We start from the raw sequence: 14,734 nt of genomic DNA, 5'->3' as shown, positions 1-14,734 counted from the left end.
AAAAATAAAAGGATCTCAAACCAAACTGGCCAAAAAGCTTTGTTAGAGTCTACTGACTAAAAAACATTGTTATACCGTTGCTCATACAAAGTTTAAGTAAATCCTCTAATCTTCTAGTGTTGGAAACATAGTGTTGGAAATGCTTTATTGCCACTCCTCTTCAGAATGTTCTGGAAGATATTCCTCTCTGGTTGTGTGACAAACAAGCGTGTGAGGTGATTAAAATGGAAGAGCCCTAAAGTTATGTGCAAAAAAAACAATAGACTTCCCAAGTGGGGGGCTCAGTCAGAACAGAAAAAGTACATCCAGCACGAGACACACCGTGTGCACATAAGAAGACGCTACGGCGATTGCACTCACACCCGAGGACAGCCAACTGGGAGCTCCGCTGACCGGTAATCACAACCTAGGACCCTGGCAACGCAGGGCCATGGGAACATAGGGCCCTGGGAATATAGGACCCTGGGAACATAGGGCCCTAGGAACATAGGGCCCTGGGAAAAGACCTTTCCATTTGGACAAAAGAAATACAACCTTTTTTCTGCATGCTGTAGCAATTTGGACAAATTGACAAGCTGTAACTTCGACAAAGTAACAAAATATGGTGTTTTGGTTTTGCGGTGTGCAGTTATTCTAAAAGGTGTGCAGGGGGGAACCTGCTTCTTGTACAACTGCCCGCCTTGTCTTCATGTTTACCCATGCATACCAAGATGAGGGAGCCAAATCTCCAGTGTCTTCTGCTGGCCTAGATAGGATTACAATCAAAGGCAGGGAGAGAGCGAGAGAGAGAGAGAGAGAGAGAGAGAGAGAGAGAGAGAGAGAGAGAGAGAGAGAGAGAGAGAGAGAGAGAGAGAGAGAGAGAGAGAGAGAGAGAGAGAGAGAGAGAGAGAGAGAGAATGATTTTTGCTGCAAGGAGAATAAGTAAATGTTTCTCCCCACACTCCGCTCTCAGAAATCTGGAAAGGACGCTGGCAGACGGGCTGCTGATGAGACACTCCCCCCAACCCGATGATCTCGCTTCATGAGCATCATTGGTAACAAAATGAGAACAGGAAACAACATCAACAACATCCACCACAACAAAAAGGAAGAACCTGAAGAAGCATTACAGGTTTCAGTGTAAGCAACGAGCACAGAAATAGTAGGATGGAGCTAAAAGGGAAGAGTTGCTAGTCTGGTGCTCAGTGGTTTACTTTTCCAAAACAAAGTGTTTTTCTTCATACAACGTTTGTTTGAAACACTGTGATATAATAATAGCAGCAACACTGGTCTTTGCAGTGTTCACTCTCTCTCTCTCTTTGAGAGAGAGAGAGAGAGAGAGAGAGAGAGAGAGAGAACTAAAACAGAAAGTTCAGGCTGTACATTCATCATCTGCATCGGCCTCTGAATACATGGTCATCTGTAACTGTCCACATAAGAGCCACTGAGGATTTGGGTGCAGCTGTGAAAGTCTTTAATGGGTGTTTGGGTGCTCTGTTTTGGGCGACACCCAAACTATGTTGGGCAGCACTGAGAAGGACAGCCACAGTAAGAAGCAGTTTTCAGTCAGGCCAGGCATGCATCAATAGATAATTATGTACAGTCCAACCTGGAGTGTCTTGACCTACAGTATAGCTCCAGCGACCGGTAATGACCCTTGATACGTGGCACGCTTTGAATATTAAAGAGGGATAGCATATAAATGATAAAAAATGCATAAACAAAACAAACTCAGATACCTTACGTTTCCCATGAGAGAATTCTTGGATGTTTTCAGGTTAAAACTACAGAATTGGGTCCAAAGAAGCAGTTGACCTGGAGCATGAGTCACACACGAGACAAAGTACTGCATGTCAAATAATGTAGGCAGATAGCTTGTATAGGTTTAAAAGGAGAAGGAAGCAAACAGTGTCCACATCCGGCTTGAAAATCAGAGGCAAAATTGGGAATTTTCCAAGTGGCTCCTTTGTATCATTTCCTCTGTGTGATATATCTGTGCCCTAAAATAGCATGATGTATTAGAACTTGTTTCGATAATTCCATGTGGAGTTTGTTGCGTTTCCATATGGTTTAGTTGCTTTGCCTATGATCCAGTACATGCATGGCCCATGAATGAAATTTCACAGCATTTAAAGACACATCTGTCTTCGGAAGCAACAACATCCTAATATGGAAGAGAACTCCACATGTGTTGAAACAAGGTACAACATAATGTGTGTATTGTCACACAGATACGCTTGCATGTGGGAGATTGAAATGGAATGTGTCTTGTGCAATATTTCCACATTACCAGGTCTTGCCTGTGTACTGGAGGCAGTAATTGTATTTCCTCCGTCCCAGGAGTAAAAAACGGTTTCTCAGAAACCTAAAGAAATTGCTTCCATCTGTCACAATTTCAACAGAACTGTGACACAGATACAGCGATTTCCCTCCCTTCAGAGATTTCCCCAATGCATTTGTTATAAGGAATCACCTCACTGTGGAGGCCCCAATTTTAACATATTACGCTGAAACACACTAACAGGGTTGCCAACTTTGGGTTTTTGGCTGGCGTGAGACTCTGTAAAATCTAATAATGCTTACATTATAACAGGGTCCGTGGATGGAATTGTTGACGGGGTGGGGGGGGACGGGGGGGGGACGCTCGCTCGTCATAGACAATTCGATTTCAGCGGATCAACAGGGACGTTGATTTAAGAGTTGTTGTTTTTTTGCCGTGACATTTGTTGCATGTGCATGAGATCGTGAGATTGATGCTGAAAGCGTGAGTGTCACACCAGATGCGTGAGAGTTGGCAACCCTGCACTAATGGAAGTGGTGGACTTTAACTAATATCCATCCACATCTTAACAAAACAGAAGAAGGCTAGCCCAGGAGTATGTGTGAGATTGCCGGTTTGGACAAGGATTGTATTGTTCGTCTCAATAGTGTTAAATTCAAAGTAATTATCACTTATGTTTTCTTGGTTCTTTGTCTCTCACAAGGAAGGTTTTCCAGACTGATCCAGGTGAAAAAATGTGTCCCTTGACACGCACCTTGTATTCTCATGTTTAAAATTGAGCCAGAAACGGTACATGGTTTGTCCTTCTATTTTATTAAATCCTTTTCATATATGAAATCCACCAGCTTACATACTTTGGTACTTTGGTACAAATATTTCCATCGAACAAACAAATGCCACGGTTTATCATTTGTAAAGCCTTGTGATAATCACCTCTGATTTTGGTGTGCAGGTTGGTCTTTGGCCAAGTAAGAATTTATTACTTTTCATGCCAATCTGCCAGAAGGGGGAGTGGCTTTGGGAGTGGGAGTTTGTTAAGTGTTCATGATGATTGTTTGGTGACCTCCCCCATTCCTGCCCACTTCCTGTTCTTTTAAGTTTCTTACGGGGGCCTTGTGGGGTGTCAGACTCAACCAATCGACTCCATCTAAGCCAGGCCCCTTTCAATGAGCGGATTGCTTTCTAGTATTGATGAAGGAAATTATATCGTCCGAGGGTGCGAGGGTGAAATGCTGGTCTGCACAGCAAGAGGGAGGGAGGGAGGGAGGGAGGGAGGCATGAAGGTAGCTACAGAGTGAAGGAAAGAGAGAGGGAGGGACGGAGGAAAGGAGGTGTCTATCAAGAGATGACGGTGGGGGCCCATGAAGCATGCACTCCCGCCGAGAGACGCATGGTATATCCGGCGGGAGGCCCCTGTGTGTGTGTGTGTGTATGTGTGTGTGTGAGTGTGTGTCATGTAACATTCATGCAGTAACACATGATTATAACCATGGGTCTGTCTTAACATGCAAAAAGACGATCAAAAAGAACCCTCATACTTACAAAACACCCATTAGTAGTCAGCAGCATTACGTTTTTTTTGTCAACCTAGGGTGCATGAGTGCACACACACACACACACACACACACACACACACACCTGAGTCACACCACCCTAACCTGAGAGCCTGATCAGGATTTACTGAAATTAGTTTCCTGTTTTATTTTCGCGTCAGCCGAGAATGGCTGGGGGGGGGGTCTTTGAGCTCATCTACGTCTGTTTCAGAAGAGATCCGGGTACTTGACAGCCATGTTATCTGTCACATTTCCATAACAACAGCAGCACAAACAGGTGGCAGATGGCGTCTCCCTGTTTTTTTCCATTTTTTTTGTTGACGCCATTGGAATGCCAGCGACAGCCAGGGCCCCCGCGCTCCTCACACTGACATGCTCGCACGCTAATGGCGACGTACGCCGGAGCCGGGGTATGTAAATGGATGACACTTATAGACAGGAGGGTCGAACGGTACGTGTCTGATGTGTCAGTGTAAAAGTGTGTGTAAGTGTGTGTAAGTGTGTGTGTGCTTGTCTGGGGGGGGGGGTGACTGGTTTGATGTGAAATGAGAAGAGAGTCTCTAGTCCTTTGGAAAAAAGTGTGGTAGAGTGTTTCCGGGTGGTGCAAAACTGATCTAATTTTGTGTGCTGTGATGTCACCGTGGCGATTAAAGTAGGCTGTAGAGGTAGACAGAGTCCGAGATAGAAGGACAGACAGACAAGAGAGGGGGAAGGTGAGACAGTGATAGTCTCACCTTCACCCCCCACAACAATAAATCCACAATAAATCCAACACATAAAACAAGAACGGCGTGTTCTATTGTGAGTGCTTCTCTCCATAAATCTCTCGTCATTAATGTGGCCAGTCAAGTCAGTCAGAGGGAAATACATCCCATAATGTCACAGTCCTAACGAGTCTCTGCTCATCACCTCTCTGGCGAATGCAGTCAGAGCATGAATTATATACCACCGCATTACACACACTTAGAGCAGGCTATAGGGCAGGCAGGGAGAGAGAAAGAGAGAGTAATTTTTGCTGCAAACAGAATAAGTAAATGTTTCTCCCCACACTCCGCTCTCAGAGATCTGGAAAGGACGCTGACAGACGTGCTGCTGATGAGACACTCCCCCCAACCCGATGATCTGACTTGATGAGCATCACGGCAACAAAATGAGAACAGGAAACAACATCAACAACATCCACCACAACAAAAAGGAAGAACCTGAAGAAGCATTACAGGTTTCAGTGTAAGCAACAAGCACAGAAATAATAGGAGAGAGAGGAGACAGAGAGAGAGATTTTAAATGCTGCCTTCTCCTAACCCTTATTAATATAGATGTGAATGTAAAATGCATACGATTTTCTTAAACATAACCACCACAATCATATGACTTTGAAAACCTATACTCTCCACAACAGCTCAACCCTCACAGTCAAGCAGAATTGTCCATAAAAGCTGTTTAATATTAATTCAGAGCAAATACATAATTTAGAATACCACTGAATAATAACAATAGAATCCGAATCATGAATAAATAAATACATGAAGCCAGTAGCATGGTGAAATTATATTCCAGTGTATAGTCGTGGCCTCATTACGTTGGCTTGCTGGGCGCTCAAGCCAGGCCGTGGTGTTGAATAATGAGGCTATTAAGGAGATATCCTCCAAGAAGAAAAACAGGCACAGAGGCCTTCACAACCAACCAGCAGCCTCCCATCTGCAGCCAGTCAAACACATTTGTTTGTATTTTTGTGCACACAGTACTGCCTTTCTGGATAAAAGTCTTGCTTTAAGTATTTGGGAGACTCCTGAAGGGAGTCTCCCAAAACAAGGGTAAGTTTTCCCAGGGTCATGTCATTTTCTGAATCTTATTTTCCGAGGCATTGTGATCTGTGTTGAATAAGACAAGAGGCCTCAGTCTCCCCCCCCCTATCTCTCCCCCACTTGTTTTCATTTCCTGTTGGCTTCCATTTCCAGAGCAGCAATGGCACGGTATTAAAGTCGCGGGGCTCCGTTGTGTGCTCACCAGGGGAATCGGGCCTCATTATCTATGAAGCCGCTTACACTCGGCTGCTTAGCTCATTACAGATGGCAGAGTGGAAAGATGGATGAGACGGCGCTACCCAAAGGAAGAAAGAGAAAGAGAGAGAAGGAGACGGAGAGGCTGTGCTCTTGCGGATGAGAGGCGTTAAAAGATTCTACACACTGAGTTCACACCATTTTCCTTACAGAAATGCAGAGTGGATAAATTATAATTAGCTGCGTTTTTCTCCAAACACATGCCATAGACACCTATAGACTCATTGGAAGTCGTCTCTGTTTTGCCACAGTGCTACACTGACTCAAACCCATGGATTATTTAAACTTAACAAAAGGAACCAGATAGGTGGAACAGTTACGCAAGGCCATTAGTGAAAAGCACAATATCACAAAAGATCATAAACAAGACTTATGCCCGTGTTTACAATTTAACAAGCTCCTACTGGCAGTTTTGAGACTGCGAATGTACTGTGAAAAATATGTGGGACAAGTCTGTTTTCAAACCTTCCTGTATGATCTGACCAGCTGGTCAGAATCCAACAACACATTTGTCAATGGAAAAACCCACACCAAATCAAATGAAAATGGATGGAAGCGATTGCTTCCAGTTCCACATCGACCCATTAGTCTACGTTATTGCTTTGTTCACCATTTTTTATTATAATTTCAGATAATGCTGTTGTGCTGTGATGATTTGGTCACAGCAAAACAAGACACATTGAGGTTACTAACATTATGGCTGCTTCCATCAGAATGCATCACTGTTAGGGAGTCATACAGGGCACAGGCACAAACATGTCAAGACTCTTTCCAAACCAGAATCCTACATTGTATTCCAACACTGGCTAGTTGTGTTAGGGACCACATCGCTCTGATTTCCTAACACATAGCTCTTAATGGAAAATTGTTAAACCAGCCACATTGAGGATAGGGACGCTGTGTCTTTGAGCAATTTGGCGGACGTGGGATAGCCATTTTGAAAAATATGTCATGATGCTAAATGTATTATTTTTGTCACCTTCCCAAGATGGCTAGCCTCAGTCCTCCTTTGACGTTTCTGCGGTTCATCCGACAGGCGGTTGTTGAAGACGTTTGTTTTTCCTCCCTCCCGCCCCCGAATCTAAAGAAAGAGGAAGAGTCAGAAAAGAGACGGTTTTAAAAATAGATGACGGATCAAAAGGCATGACAACCCAATGTGAGCAGCCCTCATAGATACGGTGAGACAGAGGGTGAGAGACCAGGAAAGAGAAAGAAAGAGACAGAGAGAGAGAGAGAGAGAGAGAGAGAGAGAGAGAGAGAGAGAGAGAGAGAGAGAGAGAGAGAGACTCTTGGTTGTAGAGAGCATTTCAAAAAGACTGAACAAAGAGAATAGCAAACTCTCTCTGTGCCGACTGCAATATCACATATTTGGAGAGTATCTCTCACCAGGCAGAGATGATGCAGTCAGTCCAAATGGTTGTGATGCATGCATGTGAACACAATTTGAAAGCTTTATGAAAATCACAAATAAAGAAGCAGAGAGTTGGAAAATGTATCAGATCAGAGGCATCTCGGAAGTTTGGTAGAGGCAAAAACAGCTTTTAATGAAAAATAAAATAAATGTTGGCTTCATGCTGTGCTTTTACTTTGTAGGTCTTTACAATTTGATAAACAGTGTTTAGCACACATATTTAGCCAAACACCACTGCGCAATATCCGTCAGCATGCAATAGCTTTTTGCCTTACCGGCACTTCAAAACAGTAAGAATAATAATTTTGAGTCAAACCTAAAATAATGTTTGCGTTTGTAAGAACAATGATTATTTTCACCAATGGGGTGGGGGGGGGGGGGGGGGGGGGGGCTCGACATGGGCTTTTATATATATATAGACGGAGAAGATATTTAGAACAACCTTTTACTTACTTATGTTTGTTTGCCATTGCTTAAGCTTCATGCCCCATTTCTCAGAATTTCCTCCACTAGGATTCAACAATGCATTGAGGATTTTGGTTGCAGAAATATTTTTTTCAATACCAACTCATCATTTCTTTTGTTAATAGTAATTGCAATTACAAACAATCCTAATTCAGGCCACAATTTCACCAACCTTTGAAGGAATGGAAGGCTTCATTTATGAAGGATTCTGCCACTGCCTCTGATTTTGCAATCTTGGGGAATATTTCGAATATTTCGAACAATTCAGACATTTCACATAATGCCACTGTACAGCTCAACAGGAATAATGTGTTGTTCCTGGCCAGAACAACAAATGGCATACATGTCCCCAACAATGCTGCAATAGTTAATAGCTTAGTTTGCACACTTGAAAAACAAGCTCAATACATAAAACAGCAAAACACCATGTAGCAAAGATGTTAAAGAGAGAAAATTGAAAAGTAATGACTCTTCAAATTAAATTGAGAAAACAACACAAATAAAAAAATAAAGAATAATTTCAGATTGAAGAGACAGCTTTTGTTCACTGTATTTAATCAAGCAGTAAAGTGGTGTTTCACATTTTCTCAAAAGAATAGTTACTCAAATCTGCAAATAACATGTGAGTGGACACCCAGAGAAATGGCCAACACCTCCATGAGCTCCTTGATGCCACATTTCAACTGATTGTTCTCAATTTAATTAATGACTTCGGTGCAGTGCCCTAATTGTAATCAGTATTACCTCCTTTCTTGCTAATAGGTTTTAATCCCTTCCATTTTCAAATGGATGGCATTGAAAATATCATGGAGGAAAAATAAAAAGCCCAGATGTTTTGATGTGAGTGCCAGCATCTCAATGCAACAAATATAAAGAAATCATATTTCTCAAAACAAAGTAATATAATAATATACAAAAAAATACATGTTGAGTTGCAGCCTTTTTCTCTGACGGACCGAGACAAGGACCAGAATATTTGTATTTACCATGTCAGTCAATCAGAATCAAGTAATTGCCAGGCTGCTGCATTCAATCCCCGCCGCGGTCAGAGGTTAATGGTAATTGCACCATTGCTTGACAAAACATCTGATCGTGTTAGACAGCGTCGGGTTGCAGCCAGCTAGAATATGGGCTCAATCTCAACCACCATTGATTGCTTATTTTTATATTGTTGGGATCTACCATTCACAACGTTGCACAAAAGGGGAAATGTCAGCAAGGACTGAAACACAATGTTTTGTCTCCTTCGTGTCCCAGAGGGGGTGGTATGGGACTTGTATGCCCTTCCGTCAACTGAACCAATCACACATCGATTTATTCATTTTTTGACATGAAATGTGTGAAATGAAACCAAACCGAGATTGCGCTTGCACCATGGCCATGCCAAATTGGTTTCATCGTTTGGAAATGGAATCACAGAAGAGTTGAAGACTGAATCCTTTGAGAGGTTTGAATTTTTTTTTTTATTGTTGTGACACATGTGTATTTCTTTGTCTTTTGTGTTCATAAACCTTGTAATACAACTTAATAGGCGAGCAATGATTGCATCCATTTTAGGAAAGAAACACAGCTTGTAGCTGCAGAAATAGGTTTTGTTCTGTTGTTGCACTAATACTTACCAGTAGCCTGGAAATCCAGACCCACATCTAGAAAGCTGTAGGGTCTGGCAATCAGTAATGAAAATTGCCCAACTCGAGGGGCGGCACCAAGCATGCATTTGAAAATATCCAGACCAGCAGAGCTAACCAATAGATAAGTCTCTTGCCGTTTGGCAAGGTTTTTATTCTCACAGATGCAGATTTGCATGTTTTATCTTTTATAATCAGCGGTAGCCGACAAACAGTCTGGTATCCAATCACTTGTACCCAGAAAACCAAAAGGTCATGTACACAACATGCATATAACTCTATGTATGCTGCAGAGTGATAGAGAAGGTCAGACTCAGGGGAGCATGAAGCGCCTCTCATACAAGCCCGTAAAGGCTTGTTAATACTTGACCATCAAGCTGCAATACCTTAGACATCCACCAGGCAGTAACTAACAGTAGTTTGAGTTCAGATAGAACAATATGATTGACAAAAGTTTTTTTCAGATTTAGCTAGTTGGTGAGTTCCCACCCTGGCACCCCATTGCCCCTTAAAGGCAGGGCACGCTAAATCGTTGGTGATGGACAACCATCACCTGATACCAAGTACTGCTCGGATATATTGGCCATCCCATCTAATGATGAGGCAGTTAAGCATTGTGGAGAGAACAGCCTGAGCCATTTAGCATACAACAAGGTTTCGCCCTCGCGATGGGAACGTAATGGGCTGGCTGTGTAAATTTTTCATAGGTCAGTGGTCAGACTCAAAGCCATGTGGCTAAAGCGATGGGGAACGGGCAAGGAAAGGGAAAGCGATGGGTGTTTGCTTCACGTGCCCAGCCACCCAGCCACCACTCATAAATTGTGTTGTAATTAAAAGGTGTGACCTAACGAGGGGGAGCGAGCGGCAGAAGGTGTCCAACGCAACCGACGGGTGGCTGGGCGGCCCGTTTTGGAGTCATTAGGCGCAGCTGTAATCGTGCCATTATGCTGCTCATTATGGAGAGGCTAAGGCTTAATCTCCCACAGGGGCCCCCCAGTCACTGCTCAATTCCATTAGACACCAGCGCTTTCCAGCCTGGAAGTCGCCCCCTCTGCTCGCCACCACTTCCACATTATGGTCCACCCCCTCATTCGCCAATCGAAAAGGCTGGGCTCTGTAACTCTAACACGGGCGATATGACTGGAGGCATGGGGCCAAAAATAAAATATATATATAAATAAATAAGCCTTGCACCCCCTTCGAGACTGGCTCCCTTTCAGGCTTATTGCAGGATACAAAGTAGATTATGGATGAGGCGCTCCAGCGAAAGACCCAGTGGCTCGGGAGAGGAGAGTCTAAATGGCGCTGCAGATAGTTAGCGGCCCATACCCCGTAGCCCCGGGTTCTCAGTCTTGTTCTGGAGAAAATGTATCCGAGACACAGGTTCATTTGAGCTGAGAGAGAAAGTAAATCCTTACAAATATATGCAAACAACCCCCTTTTCCCTTATATAAAAAAACCCTCTGAAGACAAATACATGACGTAAGTAATAAAATGAACGATAATAAATGCATGTGTCAACCGAAGTAAAGAAAACGTCTCTTTCCATTCCGATGTGCCTGAACGCAGACATCCCATTTAGTACCAACATCGCGTTTAGTGTGAACAACATGGCTTAAAAGATTCTTTAACAGACCAGGCAGCCGTTACTCTTTATTTGATTATTTGTAGTTGTATAAATCCCATAATAAAACCACCACTTTCGGTGGTTAGAAACAAAGTTGCTGCTGAAACGCACATTTTAGGAGTGAACACAAAGGGGGAATGACTCGCAACTCGCAAGGAAAGCTTGCTGTGGATCAAAGCAATGGCGTCATTTGTAAATGATGCCAGGCATCTATTATTTGTAACTTGTTTTTTTCATGGGGGCGTCGACAATAACAGGGAGACGCCAGCAGCATCCTTTGAAGGAGAACCCAACCCCAACACCAGCCGTACATTGGTTTGCATTACATTGACACGATGGCACAGTGGAAGGAACTGTTGTTTGTGTGGAGTTTGTATGTTCACGTGAGTTTCCGCCGGGTGCTTCGGTTATCTCCCATACCAAAAAAATACCTCTGTGTTAGATACAGACTGGTTAAATACAGTTTTTAAAGGTGGAAACAGGGGTTTGGTTCTTTTGAAAGCTACACCCTCTGTCATATGAAAAAAATACAGAATATTTGAAAATACATTCAAGAAAATCTAGTATTTGCTGGCAATATGGTCATGGTCTCTCCAATAATAGTAGTAAACGCTAACTCAAATTAGCTTTTTGCATGCTCCCTTTTTTGAGGAAAAAAAATATGGTAATAAAACAAAATTACTTTAAATTAGGTCGCAGATGTGCAAAAGTAATATCTCCTTAACACAATGTTTCATAATACCAGCTGCAAAGGGTTGTATTTTATCTTTCAGAGGAGTAAGCTTTGAGTGTTGGAGACCCCCTGCTGTTTGAGCATGCCACTCAGCTGTGAGGCACCTGTCATCTTCTGACAGCTGTGAATATCTGCCGTCTCTCTTTGCAAATCTCAGTATGCTGCCTACCGTCCAAACATCACCTCCTCCTCTTCCTCCCCCTCTCTCACCACCTCTCTCTCTGTCTCTGTTTTTAACCCCACCTTCACTATCCCTGCCCACCTGTTTGTTTTCTTCCTTCCTCCTTTCGTTCGTAGTTTATTTCTTTGATTTGTTATTTATGTATTTATAACTTACACTCGCTGTGTTAGGTGCAAAGTATTTTTGATGAGTTAAAGGAATATTTTGACAGAACAGGTAATTTAGCCTTTGATTTTCTTTCTGTCTGTTATTATCATCATCTAGCAATATACCTTTTTCATTATTATGCAGCAGGCTGTGCAAGAGTGAGGGCTTTGACATCGATGCACTTATATCCACAGCTGACAACATTCAGAGTGAGAGAGGGCTGTATGTGGCAACAAATTTGAAGAAGACAATGGTTACTGCAGTGCCCGATATTCACTTGAAAAACAAAAGATTGTTGGAAAATGATAGATTTCTTTCAGATTACTCTCTAATATTTCACACTAGATCATTGATATTAATATTCAACACAGTTTTTTCATAATATCAATGACATTGTGTGGAACTCTGGGGAAATATGTGTGAAACATTGTCCAGTGTGTAAACTAGACTAATCTGAAATAAATCATCCCTCAATGAGCTATTGTGATTACGAAGCAAAAACTGAGAATATTGAACCTCAAACTGAATTAATCATTGTGGATATAATTGTGTGTGTTTTGTCTGTCTGAAACAACCCAAATATATTAAATGTGTCTTAAACAAATCAATCCAATTATACAATAGGCTAGTGTGTTGTTGCGTCGGTTACAAAAGCCTATACACGCAGAGTTGACTTATCTACTGCTTAATTAGTTACTATTTCATTCTTTAATATAATTATAAAGTCAGTGTTGACTTGTCACTCAAACAAATATAAATTATTAAAATAATTGTGTGTTGTTGTGTCATGTGCACAGAGTAGAGTTCTCATTTGCGTGATTCATTAAAATTATATAAAACAAAAGGTTCATTGCTGTCATTATTATATACTAACTTATCTCCCAATAAACAATGAGGGCCTTCATAATAACCATAAAACTGTCCTCGCTGTAATCAATTATATAGCTTAACAGGCAGTTTACTGAACTCTTTCCTTAAATCATCAAGCTTGACTAAGATAAGAAGTCTTGACAACTCCTTTTACTGTTGAAATTCAGGATATGGTTAAACTGCAGAAAAAGAACAACACAATTTCAATGTCATATTTTGTACAAAATACTTAATATTTGTCACAATAAATATATGTTTTTACTGCATTAATTCTATAAACATATAACTGGCAAATGGTATTAACCTTATATAAATACTTTTATTTGACTTCAACCTTTCAGACCCTTGGAAACTTTGTTTATCCATCCTACAGGTTAATCATTCAGTTTAATGACTAACGAATAGGGAATTGTGACATTTCCCAGATAAGTCTTTCAGGTCATTGGCATAATCCTTGGTAGGGAACGCCGCCACGACATCTCCATTGTAAGAAGCTATTTTGTGCAGCCTGAGGTTCAAGCATGCCACAACCATGCGTCCTTTTGAGCTGGTTGATAGCAGCAGCATCATTCCTAGGCAAGGTATTTCTGGACAATGGCGAAAGCTTCGTTTATTGAAGAAAATGTTGCTACATTATTGTTCTCTTTGTTCATTGCTCTTTGTTCATTGTGCGTGTTCTTCTTTTTCCTTGGGCTGCTATGAGATGCCATGATGCTTACGTAGCTGCCGTGGCTATCGCTGTCCGGCTTAAACCCCGCCCTACCATAAGGTTACTGGCAGTGGTGGAAATGCAAGCCATAACTGAGTTGGGCTATACTAAACTGGGCTGAGGCGTGCTGGCTCCGAAGCGAACCCGCCAGTGAAAATGCGGCACTAGTGTATTGTAGTTTAACTTATAGGGCAAATGTTGCCCTATAAGAATCTTATAGGATACATTCTCACTGAATGTATCCTTGGATACTTTTCTGCCTTTTCTGCCTGCCTGTAATATTTTGCTGGCCGAAGTGTCCTAAAAATAAGTTTCTCTTCATCACACTGCCATACTTCTCCCTTAACAATATAGTGGGTGGGTCATGGCTTGAAGGCTGTCATCCGTGCTCTCGTGTGTTGGTGTAGAACTGCTGTTCTTGCTGTTACCAACCATCACCCAGCTGAGATCCAGCTTCTGTGTATATGGAGTCATATGGGCTGTTGGCCTGTTCACGCATCTTGTGGATCCTCATATTGTCTCTTCCAAGCAGCAGCATGGTGGGCACTTCAGGATATAGTCCTGGGATCTGCTCTGAGATGGGATGGGTCTTAGGTGTTCATGGTAGTGTCTTCCGGGGTGGGAATTTCAGGGTTTCAGGGATTTTGTTGCACACAAAGTGACCATCATATCCACTTGAAAACCGCCAGGAAAAAAGACACTGGCACACTTTCTGAGTGAATCTAGAGAGCTTTGGCCTTTTATATTGAAAAGGTTGAAGAACTCTGATCTCACCAGTGACCCTTTGGTCATCTAGGAGGGCATATAGTATGACTGCCTTCTCTTGTTGACCAGTGGGAAAGACCTTGACCAAACATATCTTCCAGCAGGATATTCCACTGAAGAGTCTTCCACAGACCTCACTGCACTTTGTTATTAAGGTGATGTATTCACTGACACTCTTCCTCCCCTCCATTTGTGTGTGTAGGCCTTTAACCATGGAGCCGGTCCTGGGTGCAGAATTGTGTTGTATTTATCCCTACTAAGTGCATTTAAAACTCTTCTCATAGTTCTTTGCTAGTTTTTATTTTGTTTCAGAAAAGCTTTCCTC

This window comes from Micromesistius poutassou, assembly GCF_964030765.1.
Source record: "Micromesistius poutassou genome assembly, chromosome: 9".
Taxonomy (NCBI): Eukaryota; Metazoa; Chordata; class Actinopteri; order Gadiformes; family Gadidae; genus Micromesistius; species Micromesistius poutassou.
This window is presented reverse-complemented; position numbering follows the sequence as displayed.